At 32.2% G+C, this 7,938-nt stretch overlaps 1 long non-coding RNA gene across 1 annotated transcript in view; it reads left to right on the plus strand.

The window, feature by feature from the left end:
• Nucleotides 1-1,274: 1,274 nt before the first annotated feature.
• Nucleotides 1,275-7,938, plus strand: part of LOC111715332 (uncharacterized) — an 8,379-nt gene continuing 1,715 nt past the window's right edge. Inside the window, exon 1 of the long non-coding RNA XR_002768209.1 lies at nucleotides 1,275-1,336. This is a non-coding gene — a long non-coding RNA (uncharacterized LOC111715332). The remainder of the gene's footprint in view (nucleotides 1,337-7,938) is intronic.

Below are 7,938 nucleotides of genomic sequence, written 5' to 3' on the forward strand. Positions count from 1 at the left end.
ATTTCTGAGCTAACTGAATTTGGAAAGCGTTGCTTTTTCCCATGTGTTCAGTAAAGTATTAGACCTTATATATTTCCTTATCAGACACTGATAAGGAAATCCTTCATTTTTTATAATCCGAAACCGATCTTTATCTTTTGACACATTCATTCCTGTTTCGAGGATTTTCGATAATGAAAACGACATCATATTTTCCAGGAATGTTCGAAAAACCAGACCCATCGTGAAAACAAGTTGGGTTTCCATTGCAAGTAGATTGTGCGAAAGTGAAATAAATTGCGCGCAATGCCAACTTTCTTGTTTTTTTTTGTTTACATTTTTTGATAATATTTAATTTAAACCTTATGGCACGCAATAAATGCAATTCATTATTGCATAATTCCGTTCAACAGCAAAAAAATCCAATTTAAACTTTGGTAGTGGCATACAAAAAAACTGTACTTCACTAACATTTCACTCTCAAATTCTAAGAAAATTGAATTTAAACTTAATCTTGTTGTTAAAATATTCATATGCAGCATGATAACCAGAAATATGTGGCATAGGAAGACGACATTTTAAACTCAAGGAGACCCATTTAACTGAGTAAAAGATTTAATAAGTTACTAAACAAATTTTTTTGCTTGTTAACCATTACAAATGCACTGTAATTTAGTCTTTCTTAGTTTTCTGCTTTTTACTGTAGCAAAATATCTAATTTTGATAAAACGAACGTTACAAATAGTTTTAAACAAAAAAATTTCCATTTATTGTTCTTCCAATGTAAACAAATAAAAATTTATCATATTAAATCGTTAATTAGTAGCTTAACGAGCTTAACAAATAGAAACTTTAAAATTTGAAAACTGTTGAAATAAGTGATTTTTTAAAATCTACATAAATATTTCCATTCTTGTATCTGCTGCATATATTTGTAAGTCACAGTTAATATTATTGTCTTTTAGATAAAAAGCAATTCCGTTACATGCAATTCGGATTGGAAATTTTAAAAAAAATCAAAAATATTATGAAATATCAGTTTTGAACAAAAATCATAAATACTCTTGAAAGTCGTCTTTATTAAAAATTTCCAAATTTCGAAACCCAAATTCTCAAGAACTAAGTCAAAACCCATATCCCACACCCAGTCAACTTGCAAATTAAAATTCAGAATCCCTGTTGAAGTGATATAAATTAAAATCCTAAAACATCCTTTTATTTAACCCAGCAATTACTTTCAGAAGACAATTGTGTTTTAGTCACCAACCTATCACTCCTCTTTTTAGTCACCAGCCTACCACTCCTCTTTTTAGTCACCAACCTACCACTCCTCTTTTTGTGTGTACAAGACTAAATAGTAAGTTTATTTCTCTATGGACGACAAAATTATAATCTCGTTATCAAAACAATATTATAAATAACGTTACAATAGTCCATTAATTTATCAGTTTATAAATATATACCCCGCTAAAACAGAAACTTTGAAACTGTGTCATTTCATTATTTGTATTTTCTTAAGTTCACTCGTCTGTCATTTTTTAAAATACATTTCGATAACATTTTAAACATTGTAATTACATCATTTATGTTTTCAAGGTTTGAAATGCAGTTTTTTTTTGCAACTATTGTCGATTCATCAAGAAGAGAGAGATCAGTCACCTTTGTTAAATCCTAACAAGGGCCAGTCAAGTCCTGAGAATATGTCAACATCGAAAAAAATCAATGATTTTAGGTTGTAATATCTGAATGATTTTTTTGGAATTACATTCATTTTTTACGATCCCAGTCGAATATTGCAACTTTCTGAACTTGTATGAACGATACGTTCTTCGATTTGAGTCGTTAACAATTTTCTCTTTAAATAGACGCAACAGTATAGAAGTAAGATTAGTAGCAATCACCATCAAATATTGTTTTCTACGTAAGCTTATATTTTTCGCTGACACTCCCTATAACAGAATTTTCAGAAGAAAAAAAACACAATTGTTTTTTAAGAAAATTAATCCACCTTTTAAAAAGGGGGGGGTCTAAGTCTGAATAATATAGGATATTATAGTACCGAGCGGAACATAGTGAGTGAAGGGGGTGCAGGGGGGCGTAGCCCCACGCAAATTTTTTCAAAGAAATAAGCATTAAAAGTGAGTATTTCAAGTGCTCAAAACAGAAAATCACTCTTATAGTATGCAAAAATATTTCTACCTTAGAGCTGCACTTACAATTTTTTTACTCAGATATATTACTCTATAAAAAATATATTTCCATTTCCATTGGCATTACATAATTTCTAATTACAATTTTACTTATTGTTTAAAATTAAGATATTAACTGCAAGGTTCAGGGTGTTTTTTCATGTTTCTAATTAAGTTACAAGTTACTCCAAAGGATGCGATTTCAAGATTGTAGAGTTTAAATCTGTTCTTTACTCATATTCTTTGTGGTTAACCCTGTAGGTTTAAATCTAGCGATGGGCAATTGTTAGATTCTTTTTACAGAAATTTTAATGCTTTTCGACTTTTAAAGATTTACGGGTTCAACGGTTTGAAATTGTCTTCTGTAGAAGTTTACTATTATCAAACATGCAAATTTGCTATCCTAGGTGAAAACATAAGGCAAAAATTACCTAAAATGATCGTTTTAAAAACCCAAAACTATCATTTTTGCCTTATATTTTCTTCGATTTGCATGTCTGGTAAACTTCTCCAGAATAAAGTTTTAAAATGTTGGAACCTTCTCATATTGTCGTAATACCTTTTAAAAGTCTAAAAACATTAAAAGTTTTTGTAAAATGAATCTGGATATTGCCCATCCCTATTAAAATTTAAAAAAAATTATTTATATGTAAACTACTAAACATGAGGATTAAGTAAAGTTCGCAAAGTTGTATAAAGATATAAGATCTAATCTTCCAGAATAAAGAAAGCCTGTCAACTTTGTTTTGCATTTTATAATTATTTTTTTGTTAAAAAATGAAGAAAAACCCTGAACTTATTGAATATATTTAATAAAATTGTACGGGTATTTTTGTCTATAAAAGCTTTTAACACTTTTGTGGGTTTTACGGTTTCTAAGATGTCTATATGAATGTTCATTAAGGCCAGACCATTAAATCTGTCATCGTTCATGCTAGCTTTTTGTTAAAGCATATCAAAGTATCTGCTGGAAAAAAGTTACAGTAAACTTTTAGGTTTGCCTCCAGAAAAGGGGGGGGGGCGGTCAAAAGATACTCTTGACCCCCCTTTTTTACAAAAGGGGGGGTCGTCGACCCCTTGACTCCCCCCTGGATCCGCGACTGGCTCCCTAATCTAATTCCATTGCTGAAATTGTCACATAGCTATTTACCTTAAATCGCAAGTTGATTGACTCTCAGTCACTTAACGAAACTAAGTCGCCGTTATTTTTAATTCTCATCCGTTCGTTCTTTATATTATGAGCGATTATTTTTGTTTGTTTGATCTTAAAATTGACTATTTTTGCCGTTTTCGTTAATGGAATCTTCCGTTATTTTTCAAAAAACTGTTTGACCTAATTGGGATCTAAAAGTAAATATAAACTAAAAAATTCTTTCTTTTTTCCAAATTAAGTTTTTTAAGTGTTTCTAAAATTGGATCGACAAAGCCGGGCACTTCAGCTAGTAAGACATAAATATGAAGCTTGTCATGATTATAATATGACTTGTGTGTTGAGAGAGTGTAGAAAATGCTGTACTAATATTTCAGAAGGAAAATATAATTGTGAAGCTGAATTAAAACTGTTCTTCAAGATACGAGGTGCGTCCAATAAGTTTTGCGAAAATATTTTTAGAGGTACTTCTAGATGTCTCAGCCCTTCCATTTTTAAAGTTCACTATATCTATACCGGATACTTTTTTGGCCAAGTTGGCCAAATTTAAAGTATGTTTACGGCCATGGGGAACTTTTTATTATAAAATCGTATTTTTTTACTTTTTAACCAACTCTTTTCTATAAAACTTTTGCCTTGGATCATTCTTTACTAAAAACGGAAATGGGAAGAAAACGTTCTTGACCAAGAGGGATGGAACCGTTCTTCAACCAAGAACGCCAAGAACGGACCGAAATGGGATGACCGTTCTTCTACCCAGAACGGAACGGAACGGAATGAGAATGGAACGATCTTATAGCTGAAGGCCCTCGTTCTAGAACGGAACGAAATAATTTTTAAAAGTTGGAACGTGCCCAGCCCTAGGCTCGGTTTCCCATAAAGGTTTCATTAGACGTTGCAAAAACCAAGCAGAACCCTAAAACATGATCCAGAACACATTTTAAAACGATTCTATTAAATTTAACTAGGTTGAGAAGGAAAAAATGAATGTTTGAAGGATTATGACATGTCCGGGTGGGAAAAGACCATCAAGACCCCAAAAATGGTCGAAAATTTGAATATTGTTCAAACCATATTATCAAAGGTTCAGGAAGTATGTTTCCCAGACAGCTTGATGTATACTTTTACATTGTAAACAAAGTTGTAAAAGCAAGATTTAAAAATGACGAATTTCAAATTTGTCCCAAAGTCTCTGACATAGGACCAAAGGGATTACTTTGATCTCAACGTAAATCAAAACCAGAAAAATCCTCAAAATCCATGAATCAAGTTTGATACTATTGTGACATTTTTTTTGCTGTGACGAACTTTTGGGAGAACGCTCCTTACATTACACCAAAGATATGATTGACATCAACTGATCTGAAAAATGTATCCGGTATAGATCTTGAACTTTTGAAAAAATTACAGGGCTGAGGCATCTAGAAGTACCTCTATAAAAAAAATCGCAAAACTTATTGAACGCTTCTCGTATCTTTGGAAAAGGCTTAAAAAAAAACATTTTTATCACTTAGTTAGACCATTTAAAACTATGCGTGGGAAATGATTTTTTGAATCCCTATATCTTTGCGACCAAAGGGTGTAAATCTTTGATATTTCAAACTTAAATTACTTTATCTAACGGAATTCAGAGTTTTAAATAACTAAGGTCTACGACATTAAATTGAAAAGTTATGGGGATTAGAAAATTAGCGTTTGTGGCAAAGAATCAATTCCTTTCTATAAATCTTTATTTTGATATTCATTTTTTAAAGGGATTGTATGATTGTGTAATTATATTGTGTGAATCATTGATTTAAAAAATCCAATAACTTTATGGGTTATTTTTACCGCATTCAAAAAATGTTTTGTTAAAGTATTTTTTCCATGCTCTTTTTAACTATTGTTACAAATTCAATTATCTTTGCAATTATTGTTGAAAAAATAGGATATCTCATGTTCAGCATTGATCTGGCAAAGGTTGGAAGGGTACCACTAATACATCCAATTAAATGTATCAGTCCAAGGGTTTATCATTGAATCCCCCGGGGGTTTAATTTTCCATTCATTCTATTTTGTCTCAGAATAGATGAAATTCCTTTGTAAAAAAAAAAAATTATTATTTATTATTATTTTTAAAGGGGTGGGATTAAATGAAAATTATTGCATACCTTAAAACCAGCTTATAAAGGAATATTGATTTTATCAACAAAAGGTTTTGTAAGGATATATCATTTAATATAGATTCTAGATCATTTATAAAATCTCCTTTGATAATTTTAGATTTATATTACCTTATTTCTTTCAATTGATTTTTTTAACATTTTGTACATGGGTTACCCACAACAGATGAGACTTCAGAGATGACGGAATTTACAATCTACAATTTTTACAATTTACAATTTTTACAATCAGGACTCCTTGCACGACAAAATTGACATATATAGGTGCTTAATCGTTATAATACAAAATTGAAGACAGAAGCTAAAATCAAGTGTCGTATTTAAGCGTTATGGGTCGTCTTTACAATCTCATCCGTTGTGTTTTATAACCTTGTACAGAGCATGACAAATAAAAAAATAATAGAAAGAAGACGAAAGATTATTTGTTCTTTTTATCCCCATCATCATTTAATTTTAGGATAATTTTCCATCGGATCAGGGGCAGGGCGGGTCATGCAATAAATTTTAGTTATTTAGTGAAATTTTAAAAACTCATACACCTATTTTCAAGCCTAAACCAGGTTTTTACACCAACTGCATCATTGCATCATATCAGCATGAGACCTAGGGTTTCCAGCGGAAGCAAACTTTCGCGCAAATTTTCTTGCGTATTCCGCAAACTTTTGAGCGGAATTTCGAATTTTTGAGCGAAAATGAATTTGAGGAAAACAACGCAAACTATGCACAATTCTACGCAAAAAAATCCGCGTAAAAAAATTTTCGCAAAAAACTAGAGTTTCAGCTGCAACAAAATTTTGAAAAAAAGCTCACTACGTGGAAATCTCTGCCTATAATAGTTATCATTCGGCAATAGAAGTTTTATTAAATTATATATTATCTGAATAAAAATGTCGAATTTTTTGCTAACATATATATATGAGCAAATTGAGCTTCATTACATAGATTGATAATTTCTTGTATGATCCATGCCATGCCACGCTAACCTTTTTGATCGAAAATTGTCTCAATTTCGGCAATTGTTTTGTACTTTTTTGGTGTGCAATATTCGTGTATTAATTCGCGGAATTCCGCGGAAAATGCAGCGGAATTGTTCATTCCACTGGAATGCCATCTAAATCTCTGTTTAAGCCAAATTTGTTGTTGTATTTTTCTCAAAGCTTTCATAACCGCTAATGTTACATCGTCTATACGCAACATCCCCCCTACTGAACTTCTGACCTAATAACTTTCCGACCTACTGCAATATCGGACCTACGCTGTTTATTTTAGTATTATATGAGGGTTAGGTTAGGTAAAGACAAATTCTGGGCCGACCGAGCGCTGCGCGGCTAAGACAGGCTAGGGGGCCGAACGCCGCGGCTAGGACAGGCTAGGGGCCGGGCGCTGCGGCCACAAGTCCATATAGCAGCTGTAATACCACGTGCTAGTAGGTCGGATGTGTAGTATAGCAGATTTGGCGTAGGTCAGAAGTGGAGTATGGCGGATATGTGTAGGTCGAAAAATACACCACCTTCATAACCATCGTAGGCAAAAAAATTCAGATTGAAATTTTCCAAATAATTTTTCATAATTTTTATATTTTTTTCGGTGTATACTTGTCTGACAAGTTGTCAGTACGTTATTTATAGATTAAACATGAAGAAAGTACACATTTTGCATATTATTTGGTTGATGACTCGACTGGTCAAATGTTTAACATAAAAATTCTGGTTTCCTTGGCATGGTCTGCAGAGAAAGCGCTGGTAAACGGTGGGAATCACTATGTCGACTATGAATATATAATAATGAAAGGTGTCCCAAAAAAATAAAGAGACAAATTTGAAATCGTCTTTTTTAACAAATAAGCTTTGTATTATCAAATTTCAATGGTCAAAATAAAGTTACGTCCTCTAGAGGATGTATTTATAGGCATTAAGGGCGCTTCGCGCCCATCACCTATTTCTATATATAATTGTGGCTCTATCTGTGAACATGTTCTCTAGCTCTATGTACAATAAAAAAACAATAGCAAAATATTTCGAGGATTTTTTGTGGATTTCAAAATTTTACCAAAATAAAATATTTTGGAGACAAATTTTGTAATTCTGAACATCCAGAACATTCCTAGGGTCATGTGAGTTGCCGCAAAAAAATTTGAACCGATCGATTCAGCCGTTTTGACGCTTGCTGGATACCAACAAACAAATATACAGACAGACACCAGGAAACACAGTCAGGTTTGCATGTAACCAGGCAGAGAAGCAAAGTATTTATAAAGATATAAAACGTTAAAGACTTTTTCTGCAAAATATTTTATAATATTTTGTAATAAACATGTTAAAAAATAACGTTGTTAAATCTTCCTCATATCATTATGTTCAAAATAAAATTACGTCCTTGGCCAGGGGCGGATATAAGGATTCTGTAGGGGGGGGTAAATATTTTTAATTTGGCGCGCGAAGCGCGCCGAATTTTTTTT

Source organism: Eurytemora carolleeae, unplaced genomic scaffold, assembly GCF_000591075.1.
Source record: "Eurytemora carolleeae unplaced genomic scaffold, Eaff_2.0 scaffold1763, whole genome shotgun sequence".
In the NCBI taxonomy this organism is placed as follows: Eukaryota; Metazoa; Arthropoda; class Copepoda; order Calanoida; family Temoridae; genus Eurytemora; species Eurytemora carolleeae.